Source organism: Podarcis bocagei (genome assembly GCF_964188305.1).
Source record: "Podarcis bocagei genome assembly, chromosome: W".
Taxonomy (NCBI): domain Eukaryota; kingdom Metazoa; phylum Chordata; class Lepidosauria; order Squamata; family Lacertidae; genus Podarcis; species Podarcis bocagei.
The window spans coordinates 67,308,730-67,325,503 of NC_138131.1; the positions used below are offsets into that span (position 1 = coordinate 67,308,730).

Consider the following 16,774-nt stretch of genomic DNA (forward strand, 5'->3'; position numbering starts at 1 on the left):
TAATCAAACTATAAGCCTTGATAAAAATGCAGGCTATGATTAGATACCTCAGGAGAGGCCTTCTCCGACACTCCGATGCAGCAGCAGCGATGTCCCAGACCCCAATGAGGCCTCTTAAAGCTGTGGCGAAGGTGAGCCTGGGCCCCGCCCCCTAGGCCGGATGGAGTGAGCCTGAGGAGGGAGAGGCCTTCTCCGACACTCACGATGCAGCAGCAGCGATGTCCCAGACCCCGATGAGGCCTCTTAAAGCTGTGGCGTAGGTGAGCCTGGGCCCCGCCCCCTAGGCCGGATGGAGTGAGCCTGAGGAGGGAGAGGCCTTCTCCAGCACTCACGATGCAGCAGCAGCGATGTCCCAGGCCTCAATGAGGCCTCTTAAGGCTGTGGCGAAGGTGAGCCTGGGCCCCGCCCCCTAGGCCGGATGGAGTGAGCCTGAGGAGGGAGAGGCCTTCTCCGACACTCCGATGCAGCAGCAGCGATGTCCCAGGCCTCAATGAGGCCTCTTAAGGCTGTGGCGAAGGTGAGCCTGGGCCCCGCCCCCTAGGCCGGATGGAGTGAGCCTGAGGAGGGAGAGGCCTTCTCCGACACTCCGATGCAGCAGCAGCGATGTCCCAGACCCCAATGAGGCCTCTTAAGGCTGTGGTGAAGGTGAGCCTGGGCCCCGCCCCCTAGGCCGGATGGAGTGAGCCTGAGGAGGGAGAGGCCTTCTCCGACACTCCGATGCAGCAGCAGCGATGTCCCAGGCCTCAATGAGGCCTCTTAACGCTGTGGCGAAGGTGAGCCTGGGCCCCGCCCCCTAGGCCGGATGGAGTGAGCCTGAGGAGGGAGAGGCCTTCTCCAGCACTCACGATGCAGCAGCATAAGTCCGATTAAGGCTGTTAATAATCATGAAGCAGAATATCTCTTCCTGTAGAGGGAAATTGCATTCCGCCATCTGCTGGCGTAAGAATTTCATCTCTGTCAGATGCGCTTGTACATCTCCATCTGGCACTAGCCTTAGATTGGTCAGCTTTTCAAAATGCAGCAACGCTGAAGAACCAGCATCTCTTTGATGTATTCTACGCAGCTGTCAGAGCCGCTTCCAGGTCCCAGCTCACAGAGGACCACGCTAGCCGGCAGTATTGTACAAACTTCTTTATTGAGCTACAGTTTCCATTTTCAAGCCGCAGCGCGCAGCTCTACGTCTTAGAAGCTAGACCGGCGAAGCTCCGTCTGAGTCTCCGCCTCCTGTACACCAACTTAATACTCTAGCCTTACTCCACCTCTTCCGTCTTTCCTTTCTCCTCTGGGTCCCTCTACCCCCCCGTGGTCTCTTCCTTCCTGGACTCTTCTGACGCTGACCCCCCCGACTCTTCTCCCTCCTTGCGGCGGGCTTTAGGACCTGGCTCCCTATCCGGGCTGCTTACTGTGCCGCCTTCCTGTGCATTTGAACTTGGCGCGCGCGCGCAGCCTTCAACCTTCCTCTTGACCGTTTCCTCGCTCCCAGATGGAGGTGTGGCCAATCCTAACTCCTGCCCTCCCGCTTGCGGCGAGCCGCCAGATCCCGATACCTGGGACCCCTCCCCCCTACTGCGCTCTGGTGGGGAAGCTGGTCCCGATTTCCAACTTCTGCTCTCTGAGTCCCCTCTGGTCCCTTCTACCTGGGGTGTCCCCCTAGGCGCCCCCCTTGCTCTGACCACTGGCGCCCCTTTCTGTGAATCTTCCGACTCACTGGAAAGACTCGGAGATCTCGGGCCGCTGTCATCGCTCATATTACCTCCGGATTCCTCCCCCTCGCTCTCTGTTTCCTCCCTTTCCTGTGCCTCTGCTCCTGAACCCCTGACAGCAGCGTTTGCCAAATCTCACGCGCGCATTGCAAATTCTGAATATGCACGAGTTGATCATCTGAGATACAGAGAATTATGGCCATCCTGGCTCTCACATTCTGTGAATTCCAACCTGGCGTTGGTGCAGCAGGGATGGGGTTTTCAATCACCCCAAAAATCCTCTGATTCTGAAGCAGGGCTTTCATCTTTACAGACCATGAGGAATAATTGTCATTAGTCAGTGGAGGTGGGTAAGGTAAGCCTCCTCCCTTCTTGGCATCCATTTTGAATCCAAGCCTCAGCTCTCACTCTCGAGCCTGTAAAATTCCAAGAGTCTATTGGCTGTTTACTGCCTCACTTGGCAGTTAAACACAGGCTGTTTTGAAAGTCCTTTCAAGAGCAGTGAGATATTAGACAAAACAAACGCTGTTTACCAGCCTCTCACAGTCCCAGCCCCTCTTCCGTTGTTGGCCGGTAACTTTCCACTTTACTGACGTTTCGTTGCTTAGCAACTGGACATTCCAGGCTTATCAAGACTCAGGTATGCGAAATATGTGGCTCTCTTTCAGTGCTGGTTTCATCCAAAAGCAGACACTCAGTGAACCGAAGAATGTCTCAATTCGCGTTCACTCTCACAGCCATAAAATTAGCATACCTTAGGGGTTCCGTTGCTCAGCAAAAACACCTCCTCCGGTGCTTCCATCCGCACGCTACCATATCTTCCTTATCTCCTTGCAGAGGATGAAGTACGCTCCATCAACCTCTCTTGTTGCTTTCATGGATCAAAACCATCCTCTGCTACCAGATGTTGGGAATCAAGCCTTTATTAGGAGAAACTGGCAACTCTCTAGGCACCCGGCTTGATCTCCTGATGACCTCCCTGTCTGCATTCCCCAGCAGGATACAGGCTAGGTCGTGATAGGCGATCCTTCTCAGCGTGAGAAGAACACCCCCCCTCTTTCCTGCCCCCCCCCGGCAGGGGAAAGAGATAGACAGAAACGTATTTACATGCCTTTATTTCTGTCTTTGCAGCGTTACAGAAAAACACGACTGCTCTCTTCAAACTCCAACAGCCGAGAGACAAACTCCACCTGTACTTCCTGTACAGCTCATATTACGCTCTCAGCTAATTCCGGTGCTCTCTGCACTGTTAATTGACTGTCCCTCTGTTTCCCACGGAACAGTCCCAACATTCCCATTATGTTTTGCTTTCAAGCTACCAGCTCGCGGCCGCATTGCTTCTATATCGTAACAGATACATCATATCCTACAGGAGCACAGGAGGAGGCAGGAATGATGGATGTAAAATCTGACAGGTGAGAAACATTGAGGCTTAAAGAGAAGGAGCAATCTGCCATGCAGGGTTTGTTTGTTTTTTAAGTTGCTGTTTTACTTGCTAATGTTAGGAGTAAAAAAAAACCACTTATTGATCTATTAGTAGATCCCAAGCTTCCATTGATGTTTCTCAAACGAAAGGGAAAAGCATTCCCCATGTATTTGCTACAATACTCTGCTCCTCCTTGTAGATGACAAGCCTTGCATATTCTCTCTCTCTTTCTCTCAAGGCCATCTCAAAGAAACAGACCAGACAAGAAAGGAGGAGGAGTGGCGTTATATGTCAGGGATGTGTATACCTGTGAAGAGATCCAAGATTTAGATCCTCAAAGCCAAAGTGAGAGCATTTGGGTCAAAATTAAGGGAGAGAAGAATAACAGAGACCTCATTGTGGGAGTTTACTATAGATCCCCAAGCCAAACGGAGGACATAGATGATGCCTTCCTGGAACAGATGGCCAAGCATGCAAAAGGAAGGGAGATAGTAGTAATGGGGGACTTCAATTACCCGGATATTTGTTGGACGTCAAACTCAGCCAAGAGCATAAGGTCAAACAGATTCCTCACTGGCCTTGCAGACAACTTCATTGTCCAGAAAGTGGGAGAAGCAACAAGAGGAACAGCCATTTTAGATCTGGTCCTAACCAATGTTGATGACCTGGTTAGTGGGGTAGAAGTGGAAGGATCATTAGGCGCGAGTGATCATGCTCTTCTGAAGTTTACTATACAGCGGAAAGGAGCAGCCAAGCATACTAGGACTCAATTTCTTGACTTTAAGAAAGCCGACTTCATAAAACTTAGGGAAGTGCTGGGTGAGATCCCATGGACAACAATACTAAAAGGAAAGGGAGTTCATGATGGCTGGGAGTTTGTTAAGAGGGAGATACTAAAAGCACAACGTCAGGCAATACCAATGAGACGGAAACATGGAAGGTGCCTAAAGAAGCCAGGGTGGCTATCTAAAGAACTTTTAACTGAATTAAGATTTAAAAAGGATGTGTACAAAAAATGGAAAAGGGGGGAAACCACCAAAGAGGAATTCAAAAAAATAGCCAGCACGTGTAGACACAAAGTCAGAAAAGCTAAAGCACAGAATGAACTCAGGCTTGCTAGAGAGGTTAAAAGCAACAAAAAAGGCTTTTATGGGTATGTTCGTAGCAAAAGGAAGAACAAAGAAACAATGGGGTCACTCAGAGGAGAAGATGGTGAAATGCAAACAGGGGACACAGAAAGGGCTGAACTCCTCAATGCCTTCTTTGCTTCAGTCTTCTCCGATAAAGAAAACAATGCCCGACCTGAAGAATTTGGAGCAAATGATTCAGCAAAGGAAACACAGCCCAGAATAACTAAGGAGATAGTACAAGAATATTTGGCTAGTTTAGATGTATTCAAGTCTCCAGGGCCAGATGAACTGCATCCAAGAGTATTAAAAGAACTGGCAGATGTGATCTCAGAACCACTGGCAGTCATCTTTGAGAATTCCTGGAGAACAGGCGAAGTCCCGGCAGACTGGAGGAGGGCAAATGTTGTCCCTATTTTCAAAAAGGGGAAAAGAGAGGACCCAAATAATTACCGCCCAGTCAGTCTGACATCAATACCAGGGAAGATTCTGGAGCAGATCATTAAGCAAACCGTCTGTGAGCACCTAGAAAGGAATGCTGTGATCACCAATAGTCAGCATGGATTTCTGAAAAATAAGTCATGTCAGACTAACCTGATCTCGTTTTTTGACAGAATTACAAGCCTGGTAGATGAAGGGAACGCAGTGGATGTAGCCTACCTTGATTTCAGCAAGGCATTTGACAAGGTGCCCCATGATATTCTTGTAAAGAAGCTGGTAAAATGCGGTCTTGACTATGCTACCACTCAGTGGATTTGTAACTGGCTGACTGACCGAACCCAAAGGGTGCTCATCAATGGTTCCTCTTCATCCTGGAGAAGAGTGACTAGTGGGGTGCCACAGGGTTCTGTCTTGGGCCCAGTCTTATTCAACATCTTTATCAACGACTTGGATGATGGACTCAAGGGCATCCTGATCAAATTTGCAGATGACACCAAACTGGGAGGGGTGGCTAACACCCCAGAGGACAGGATCACACTTCAAAACGACCTCGACAGATTAGAGAACTGGGCAAAAACAAACAAGATGAATTTTAACAGGGAGAAATGTAAAGTATTGCACTTGGGCAAAAAAAATGAGAGGCACAAATACAAGATGGGTGACACCTGGCTTGAGAGCAGTACATGTGAAAAGGATCTAGGAGTCTTGGTTGACCACAAACTTGACGTGAGCCAACAGTGTGACGCGGCAGCTAAAAAAGCCAATGCAATTCTGGGCTGCATCAATAGGAGTATAGCATCTAGATCAAGGGAAGTAATAGTGCCACTGTATTCTGCTCTGGTCAGACCTCACCTGGAGTACTGTGTCCAGTTCTGGGCACCACAATTCAAGAAGGACACTGACAAACTGGAACGTGTCCAGAGGAGGGCAACCAAAATGGTCAAAGGCCTGGAAACGATGCCTTATGAGGAACGGCTAAGGGAGCTGGGCATGTTTAGCCTGGAGAAGAGGAGGTTAAGGGGTGATATGATAGCCATGTTCAAATATATAAAAGGATGTCACATAGAGGAGGGAGAAAGGTTGTTTTCTGCTGCTCCGGAGAAGCGGACACGGAGCAATGGATCCAAACTACAAGAAAGAAGATTCCACCTAAACATTAGGAAGAACTTCCTGACAGTAAGAGCTGTTCGACAGTGGAATTTGCTGCCAAGGAGTGTGGTGGAGTCTCCTTCTTTGGAGGTCTTTAAGCAGAGGCTTGACAACCATATGTCAGGAGTGCTCTGATGGTGTTTCCTGCTTGGCAGGGGGTTGGACTCGATGGCCCTTGTGGTCTCTTCCAACTCTATGATTCTATGATTCTATGATTCTATGATTCTCTCTCTAAATTTGAGAATTCTATTTGTTCTTAAGCTGAATCATTTGTAAACTGTTGTGATTTTGAGGATGTTGGAGGAAGAGGCACTATCCTCCTTGCCTTGACTGAAAATCCCCCCCACTTTTAAAAATCATGGCATTGTCCTCCAATCTCCTCTTCTAGCAGCCTTTCCAACTAAGTTCATCACCTGTGGAGTTAAGAGTGCACTGCTATTAATCTCTTCCATGACATCTTCCCTTGCAATTCACTGTCATTTACTGTTAATTCCATAGGTACCCTCCAGACTACTTCCTAGATTATGACTCTAAAGCAACATGACCCTCTTGTTTTCCCTTATGCTGTTTTTGGTGGCTCTCCTTTCTGTCCGTTCATCAGCCACATGCTCAACATCTTATGGTCCCTTGGCATCAGGAAGATGAGACTTCCAGCGTGATTGACCAGAATGCTGCAACATGATTGCTGGCAGGAGTGAGACCTTGTCAGCATATAACACCTGTGCTCAAAGATCTGCACTGGCTACTGATTTGCTACCAGGCCAGGTTCAAGGTGTTACTATTGGAAGAACCCTTTGCCTAGAGGACTGCCCTCTGTAAAGTAGGACACTTAGACACCCTAATGGTAAAAAGTGTTTTTCAACCCAGTTGACTTGGTGGAACACCAATCAGGAAAACTATATTTCCCCCAGTTCCTTGAATGCCCCTTTATCCAGAGCAGCCCCACTCGGTCAAGGCCAATAGCTGGAAAGCAATAGGGATCACACACTCACATGGAATGAATGGAGGGATGGATGGGCGTCACAGACACTTTTAAACTACACTTTGATATCACCCCAGACAATCTCCCACATCAAACAGCCCACTTAGGTAAGGTCTCTGTACATAGCTGGTTTTCCTGTCTGGTTCTTGACACCCCCTACTCAGAAATATTTTTTTTATCAAAGAGTGAATAAACTTTTACAGCCTATGGACAACACTCCCATGCAGTCAACCTTCCAGGGCCTGCAAACCAGTGGGGCTGGGACAAACAGTGAGTGTGGCTGATAAAAAAAGAGGGTGAGGCCACCTGTCTCTTTTTCATATGCTTCTCTCTGTAGTGCCAGATCTAGGGCAGTGCAGGCTGTTCCCCTGCTCAGGGTGCTGAGCCAAGGGGGCATAAAATAATAATAATAGTAATAATAATATTGGTAGTAGCAATAATAATAGTAATAATAATAATAATAATTAATACTTATATTCATGTGGGTACCTACTGAGAAACCCCATTAAAAAGCAACTGTACCAAAAGGAATTACTGTGGAAATAAAATATATTGGGGAAAGTGCCAAATTTTGTCCTCACTTAGAAAACCGTATTACCAAAGTCTACCCCTGCTCTCTGTCATTCATACACAAATCCACATGCATGCAGGTAAAAGGTAAATGTAAGGTAAAGGACCTTACATACATAGTCAAAGGCGTCTATGCGGTGTGGCGCTCATCTCACTTCAGGCTGAAGGAGCAGACAGCTTTCTGGGTCATGTGGCCAGCATTCTGGTGCACCGGGACACTGTGATAGAAGCCAGAGTGCATGGAAACGCCGTTTACCTTCCCCCTGGAGCAGTACCTATTTATCCACTTGCACAGGTATGCTTTCAAGCTGCGAGATTGGCAGAAGCTGGAACAGAGCAACAGGAGCTCACCCTGTCTCAGGGGTTCGAACCACCAACCTTCTGCTCAGCAAGCCCAAGAGACTCAGTGGTTTAAGACCACAGCTCCACACATAATGCTCCCACACATCCATTTTCATGCATAACACACCTGCTCATTCACTCACACTCATTCTTTTTCATTCCCTCTCTTTCATGTTCAGGGATTGACCAACAAGCCTTCTTTGCACAAGGTGAGAAAGAAACATTTTCATCACAAAATTGCACAGATGCCACTCCAGCCCCATCTTGACCATCATAGTATCTCTCATCTTTCAACTTACATGCCCGCTTTCTCTCTTGCACCATGCGGAATGAAACTGGTCTCCATATCCCTAGACGGGAAATGCTTGGGTCCACATAGTAGCAGGGCCCAGGACTCTCCGTGATCGAGATCACTTGCAAAGGAAAGAAGAATTGTCTGCATGAGGCATGGTGTGGATTCTGAGCTATTTAGCTTGGTTGCAATGACTGACTTCCTATCCGATATCAATTAAAGGCACCCACTAGCTAGATAGCAGTGAATATGTTAAGCTCCGCCCCCCTGCACCTCCATTCCTGTTATCCTTCAACATGGCTTAAGTGTAGATCATCCTCTTCCCACTAAGGTCCACAGCTGTACAACTGAGAACCCTGATTTTTGTGCAACCATAATAATCAGCAGTATAAGACCCTCCAGCCCTTGCTGGACTACAACTCCTATCATTCTTGACCATGCTGACTGGGGCTGATGGGAGTTGTAGTCAAGAAACAACTACATCAGCCCCCTACATGCAGTGCCATTGATCCAGTTGGAATGGAAACTTTGGAAAGCCACCCAGCTCTTGATCATGGATCACCCAGGTCCCATCAACTGTGGCCCTGATAATTAGAGAGTCCCAAAAACACAGGTTGTCAATCTCTGTTCAAATGTTTTGCCAGCAAATTTAACAGTTGTTTAGCCAGCTTCACCCTGTGGGTCAGTTAATGCTGTTGGGAAAACCCAAATAACACAGAACCTAACTTGTCAGCATCTTACATCTTTCACTGGATTTCACACGCGTTGTGTAGGCTGGCTCAGCATACTTGGTGAAGTCATGGTCCTTAATGCCAGTGAGAGGCTACCTACCATACTTCCCAGGTCCTGGCCCTGCAAGAGAACCACAAGGGGGGGGAGGAATAAAATAATGGGAAGACAACCCGGAACCATTAGCATTTGCAGATTATGAGCTGCCACACTGGGTAAAAGGGCAAAATGGAATAATATATTGAATAATATATTGGGTTTTGGAGCTACAGCTCTCTAGGTGTTGTTGTTGTTGTTTAGTAGTTTAGTCGTGTCCGACTCTTCGTGACCCCATGGACCAGAGCATGCTGGGCACTCCTGTCTTCCACTGCCTCCCGCAGTTTGATCAGACTCATGTTTGTAGCTTCGAGAACACTGTCCAACCATCTCATCCTCCGTCGTCCCCTTCTCCTTGTGCCCTCCATCTTTCCCAACATCAGGGTCTTTTCCAGGGAGTCTTCTCATGAGGTGGCCAAAGTATTGGAGCCTCAGCTTCACAATCTGTCCTTCCAGTGAGCACTCAGGGCTAATTTCCTTAAGAATGGATGTGTTTGATCTCCAGGTGTTGCTGCACTGCAACTCCCATCATCTCTGACCACTGAACCAGACTGGCTGGGGCTGATGGAAGTCCCACAACATACTTTTCTTCTCCCTCTGGTAAAATCTCGCTAGCCTTGGGCCAGGATATTTGCATTGCAATAGGAAGTGAGCATTACAAGGCACCTGAATTCTTCTGTGGCTCGGACTATAATTCAAGCCAGAGAAGATTTCCCATTTTACTCAACCACCTATGCTCTGCCTGTACTTTCCCAACCCCCTTCCTTCATCCCCTTTAAACAAGCGTTACCCTGGTAGGACAACAGCAGTGGTGACATACCAGCCACAGGAAAAGGAAATCAAAAGAAAAAAAATATTATTAGCCTGACTCCCTCCTTTGGCAATCTTCACAGAACTCTAGCCCAATGGTTGCCATCAATTTGATTTGAATAAATTTTATAATGAAATGATTTTAGAATGTTGTATTATTTTATTGTTGTTAGCTGCCCTGAGCCCAGCTTCGGCTGGGGAGGGCGGGATATAAATAAAATTTATTATTTATTATTATTTATTAACAAGGAAATATGCACTGTCTCGCATGCTAGCAGTACTCTTGGAAGAAAGTTCTGATGGTGACTGAGAAATGTAGATCAGTTTCCTTCTTTGGTTTCCACAAGAACAAAAAAGGAACCCTGATGGATCAAGCCAGCCAGCCACCGAGTCCAGCATCCTGTTCTCACAGGGGCTAACCAGATGCCAGAGGGTCTTTCAACAATGCTGTTGAACACATCCAGACTGGCAAAGATATGGGTACCTCTGTATTCCTGATCTCCTTCTCTCTCTTGCTTCATCTATTCCCACAGCTCACCTTTATACTTGGCACTGATGGACGCATACTGCTTCTTGATGGCCGGCACTCTGGCTGGATGCTTAGAGATACCAGAAAGACAACTAACAGGCTGAGCTGCACCTTTGGCTCTGGAAGTCGGCATTGGAGTGTGCCCACTGCAGTGGGGAGTCGTATGTGTCACCAGTGCTCTGGGGAATGAAAGTAAATGAATGAATGCAAGTCCAACCTACAATAAAATGTTGCACCATGGAGTGTTGCAGCTCAGGGTTCCAGCTACTCTGTTCTACCCCACCCCAAACAGTATTCAATTTCCACTAAGTATGCTAAGTTCACATTGGGCTATTTGGGGAGGGGGGAGTGTTCTCCTCTGAGGGATCTTATCCTATCCTATCCTATCCTATCCTATCTTCAAACCTTGCCGTTTTCTCCAGGCTTGCTGAGCCCTCCGTCTTGCACAGATGGTGCTGTTTTGGCCACATAAGGACCATAAGTGCTAAAAGAATGGAGATTGCTGCTTGTTTATGTGATTTAATGGCATGTACCTAGGCCAGGGTAGCCAACATCCCAAGAGCTTGTTGGACTCCAACTCCCATCAGCCCCAGTCACCATGGGATGATGGGAGTTTTAGTCCAACAACAGACAGAGAAGAGCCCCTTTGCAGCCCCTGCACTGTAAGGGCTAAGGGAATGAGGGTGAATCCAGAGGTCTGTGTGACTTTGTTTATTTAAACCAGGAATGGGAGGCTCAGCCCAGGAGCCACATGCCACCAACCAGACCTCTCTCTCTCTGACCATTAGCACTCTCTCCAGGTCACAAGCCTCCCTGCCCCTGCTTTGTGCCCTCTTCAAGTGCTTTTGCCTGGCTGGAATGTGAGATCAAAGCCTCTTGCTTTCCTGGATGAAGATGGGGGCAGGGGTAGGTATAGAAACTTGGAGGGTATGTGGAGCTGGATTATAGCCTAATGCACAAAGAGTCCCTCCTGTTGCTCCACCCAGTTTTTGTATCTAACCCCATTCAACACTGGTACATGGCCCTCAGATGGTTATCAAATATGGCCCTTGCACTAAAAAAAAAAGCTTATCGACCCCTGATTTTACTGCCCCCCCAGCCTGCCTTTCAACAACAAGGTCCCCAAGGCAGCTCAGAACAATTTAAAATGAACAACATGGAATGAAATTGCAACCATAAAATATAATTGCAAGCAGCTCAAGCAACAGTACCACGATCCCAAACAGCAGAAGGAAAACAATAGAAATGATTAATAGCAAAATAGCCATGTAGAAAACACACCAAAAGAAACATGCAAGGGGAACCAGCAGGCAGGAGTTGGGGAAATAGTTTCATGTGTGTTGATAGCATTAAGCAAAGCCCCAATAAACAGCGCTTAGTTTAACTATGGAACTCCCTCCCACAGGAGGCAGTGCTGACCTCCAACATGGATGGCTTTTAAAGAGGACTGGATAAATTCACAGAGGAGGATAAAGCTATCAATGACAACTAGTCAGGACAACAGTGGAATTTGCTGCCAAGGAGTGTGGTGGAGTCTCCTTCTTTGGAGGTCTTTAAGCAGAGGCTTGACAACCATATGTCAGGAGTGCTCTGATGGTGTTTCCTGCTTGGCAGGGGGTTGGACTCGATGGCCCTTGTGGTCTCTTCCAACTCTATGATTCTATGATTCTATGATTCTATGACTATGTCCTGCTTCTGAATACCAGCTGCTGGAAACATGGGAGGAGAGTGCTTGGATCCTGCTTGCAGGTTTCCCACAGGCATCTGGTTGGTCACTGTGAGAACAGAATGCTGAACTAGATGCCCTTTGGCCAGATCCAACAGATTCTTATGTTCTTACGTTCTTATTTGTTCGCAGCAAAGCACACTCACCATTGATGTGTGGAATTTGCTGCCACAAGACTTGTTGAATCTAGGATAACTCAGTTGGTGCAGCATGGGACTCTTAATCTCAGGGTCATGGGTTCGAGCACCATGTTGGGTAAAAGATTCTTGCATGGCAGGGGGTTGGACTAGATGACACTCATGGGCCTTCCCAACTCTACAGTTCTGTGATTCAATGATGGACGAAAGGCTAGATAGGGATCTCCATCCTTTTCAGTAACATGCATTTGGGGACCCATTTCTTCATCATTGACCATATATTTGCATGGTGGAAGTATTGGTGGAAGTCCTGACCCACCAGCTGAAGACCTAGATGGCATTGAAGGGGGAGTATTTATTTAGCTAGTTGTTTTCTTACATTTATATCCTGCTTATTTTTGGCATGAGTAAGCTGTCGCCTGCCCTTTTCCAGGTACCAAAATACTGATTCCAGACATTCCAAGCATAAGTCTGACCCTTCCCCCCGGAGAACCACAACTGTGTCCACCCTAATCCCAGAGCCCTTCAGGACAGAGGAGCAGAATGAAGGGAGCACCCCCTCCAGAGCATGAGACCAGGCCTGATCCCTCACCCTGAGCACTTTGGAGGGGGTGGGGAATAAAACTTAAATACAGGGCACAAAAACAATGCCTTTTGTCATCTCCTTGTTAGTGGCATGGTCTGTGGGGCAGCATTTGGAGAATACAAACAATTTCTTCTGTGTCTTTCTAATTCTCTGGAGTTTCTAAGAGAGGTGGCAACTGGCCTTTGCATTGTTATGCTCCCTAACCCTAATCATGCTAATACACAGCAAACAAAGGTCTTAGGATTTCAGTTACCAATCAAAGTAGCAATTGGTTGTGTCAGTCACCCATACCGCTGATGCTGCTTCTCTGGATGGAATGGAAATCTGGATGTAGATTTCAATAAGGAGTGGGGATGTTACTCAGCTTTCCAATTCCTCCTCTACCCCCTCCTTTTTGGAACATAAACAATGCCTCATGTCGCAATTCGCTCCCAGGTTGCCCAGGCGATGCTGATGCAAGTGTGGAACCAGACTTGTTTATTTCCATATTACCATGGTTCTGGCAGAATACTCTCCCTCTCCCTCTCCCTCTCCCTCCCTCTCTCTCTCTCTCTTTCTCTCTCTCGCTCTCTCTCTGTGTGCTGCTAATACAAGTCCTCCTTCCTTGCAAGTTACCAGCCCCGGGGGGGGAGAGAGCCACAACCCCAAAATACCACATTTCCTTTCATAAGACCCATGGGCATAGCTAGGGGGGGCAGAGGGCAGCTGCTCCCTATCAAATAAAACAATAGAAATACTTAACTGACCAATCATGTCATTTCTGCCCCGCTAACAAAAGTCCTCGCTATGCCCATGCTAAGACCATGTTCCCCATTCCTTTGCCTTCATTGATTTTTTTGGTTCCATTTTTTCGTTTTATTTGCAGCATTTGCATTCTAACCTTCCCCCATTCCCAGGAGCTCAGAGAGGGGTGTTTGCACAGGCTGCCTGGGCAACAATGACCACATCCCAGTTAAAATGAAACAAAAAGTCCAGAAAGCATAAAAAAATGAACCTCAAAGCAAAAGAGAATGTTTCTCAATATGAACAGAGGGATGGAGAGGAAATTCAGTTCCCTTAACATGAAACTGACCCAATTCACCCTTCCTTAAACAAGAGGCACACTGAAACGCAGCTTTCTTTTGAAATTTGCACTTCTTGGAATTTTGCCACATGGTTCTCCAACAAAAAACAATGTGGACATACGTTAGGGAAAAGTGTGCATCAAAAATACATATATTTGTGGCAATAACAAACAGAAATGTGTTATTTTGGGGGAAATTGCTTGGAAAGAAATTAGGGGAAATGAGAACTAAAATTTTGTGTGTGTGTGTGTGTGTGTGTGTGTGTGTGTGTGTTTATTGGCTTATATAAACAAGAATAACATTATACAAGTTTTCTCATGTCATTAGTATGTCACAAAAATAGCATAATAATTGTGGGAAAATATCTACAACATATGTTTCATTATTAGTGATCAGTGTATAAGTTCTTGGTTTATGAACTGGTTTAAACAATTAGGAAGAAGAAGAAGAAGAAAAAGAAAAAAGAGGGAGAGGGGTGGGGTCGGGTGGTTATGCTTCTCTTATTCTACTTACCGCATTTTTCGCTCTATAAGACACACTTTTCCCTTCCTAAAAAGTAAGGAGAAATGTGTGTGCGTCTTATGGAGCGAATGCAGGCGGGAGGCTCTGCTCAGTGCTCCCTTTAATGAGCCGTGTGGAGCTCTTGGCTTTTCCCCAGGGAAAGAGCGCTTCACAGGCTCTTTAAAGGGAGCACAGGTCTTGGGGGAGCCTTAGCCATGCGCAAGTTCTCCCGGGCAAAGCCTTCATCCCGCTGCCGGGGGCTGTGTGTGGCTATCCCAGAAGCCAGGACAGCAAGCGGGATCACTGTGATCTCGCTTGCTGTCCTGGCTTCTGGGATTCAGAATATTTTTTTTTTCTTGTTTCCTCCTCCAAAAACTAGGTGCGTTTTATGGTCTGGTGCGTCTTATAGAGCAAAAAATATGGTAGTGTGTGTGAGGGGTTGTGTCAGCATTACTTGTATGAGTTCTCTTACTATTCACTTGTATGGGGAATTATACTTAAAATTATATAGAACACAATAACTATACAGTGGTACCTCGGGTTACATACGCTTCAGGTTACAGACTCTGTTAACCCGGAAGTAGTACCTCGGGTTAAGAACTTTGCTTCAGGATGAGAACAGAAATTGCACGGCGGCAGTGGGAGGCCCCTTTAGCTAAAGTGGTGCCTCAGGTTAAGAACAGTTTCCGGTTAAGAATGGACCTCCGGAATGAATTAAGTTCTTAACCCGAGGTACCACTGTATATGAAAATGAAAAATGGATATGTAGGTCAACATTTAATTACCCTAGAATCATTTTATCCAATTCATCCGAGCAGAAGCAACAACCACTGGACAGATGATCTTAGGATTCAACATGCTAATTTCCAGCAATGTTCTCAAACTTGCAATTGCCAGTAGTGTGGCACCTCTGTTTTTGGTTCAATATAACAATTTAAACATTGTATATTTGTCTATTAAGGGTTTTCCCCCAAAGCTAAGTACAACAAAATAAAATACAGATACAGAAGTATGCAAAGGAACACAAATGAAACACAAAAATTTCCTTTGCTGGGGGCAGCATGGAAGAAAAAGAAAAATTGATGTCCTCAGAAGGCATGTAAAAGGTGAGTTCAGGTAAGTGCATCAGTTAGACAAGCCATATGTTCTGAAAAACCATGGGTACAATTTAAAAAACCCACTTTTTTCTTACAACAGCCTTCCAAGGTAGGCCAGTATCACTTTCCTAACATAGCAGTGAGGTGACTGAGACTGAGAGGGAAGGTTCTTGCATCAAGTCACAAAATACATAAGAAGCTGCCTCGATACTCGCTCAGAATATCTGAATGGAATTAAATCTATCTATTCCGAACAATTCGCTAGATTAATAATTAACAATACTTTAACGGAAAGAATTGAGATAACGAAGGGGACAAGGCAGGGCTGCCTGCTATTGCCATTATTATTCATAACAACACTAGATGTTCTGCTGAAAAAAATAACTGAAACAAAAAGAGTAAAAGGTATAGAAATTGGTTTAAAAGAATACAAATATAAAGCTTTTGCAGATGATGTAGTGTTGACGTTGGAACAACTAATAAATAGTTCAATTGAGGCAATGGAAAAAATAGAAGAATATTGTCATCTTGCTGGATTTAAATTTAATAAGAGCAAAACAAAACTACTAACAGAAAACATGGATAGTAAAGAAATAGAAGAGTTACAAATGAAAACAGGACTAACAATTGCAAAAAAAGTAAAATACTTGGGGGTATGGCTAATGACAAAAAACATCAACTTATATAAAGATAATTACGAAAAGGTGTGGACAGAGATTAAACAAGACCTGGAAATTTGGACCAGAATGAAATTATCGTTGATGGACAGAATTGCTGCTATTTAAATGAACATGCTCCCGAAACTGTTAATCTTATTCCAGACCATTCCTATTATATGTGGAACGAAACAATTTGACATCTGACGAAAACTTATTTCTAAATATATCTGGCTGGGAAAGAAACCTAGGATCAAATATAAAATCCTGACTGATGCAAAAGAAAGAGGTGGATTCTCCCAGCCAGATCTAAAAATTTACTATGAAGCATCTTGTTTTTGTTGGTTGCGTGATTGGATAGCATTAGACAATGAGGAGGTACTAGATTTAGAGGGATTCGATAATAGATACGGGTGGCACGCCTACCTGTGGTATGGAAAGACAAAAGTTCACAGAGGGTTTCTGCACCACATCATTAGAAAATCCTTGTATGAGGTATGGACTAGACATAAAAATCTCTTAGAACGTAAAACTCCGTGTTTACATGGGAAAAGACCAATAGAGAGCTATTGGTGGAATCATAGAATCATAGAGTTGGAAGAGACCACAAGGGCCATCGAGTCCAACCCCCTGCCAAGCAGGAAACACCATCAGAGCACTCCTGACATATGGTTGTCAAGCCTCTGCTTAAAGACCTCCAAAGTAGGAGACTCCACCACACTCCTTGGCAGCAAATTCCACTGTCAAACAGCTCTTACTGTCAGGAAGTTCTTCCTAATGTTTAGGTGGAATCTTCTTTCTTGTAGTTTGG

At 45.8% G+C, this 16,774-nt stretch overlaps 1 pseudogene across 1 annotated transcript in view; it reads right to left on the minus strand.

The window, feature by feature from the left end:
- The window catches only part of LOC308578273 (protein CIMAP1C-like), a 277,961-nt pseudogene extending 264,913 nt beyond the window's left edge, over positions 1-13,048 (minus strand). Inside the window, exons 1-2 of the transcript in view lie at positions 12,937-13,048; positions 10,206-10,375 (exon numbers count right to left, since the gene is read on the minus strand). The product of the transcript in view is annotated as a protein CIMAP1C-like (transcript). The remainder of the gene's footprint in view (positions 1-10,205; positions 10,376-12,936) is intronic.
- Between the last annotated feature and the right edge of the window lie 3,726 nt (positions 13,049-16,774).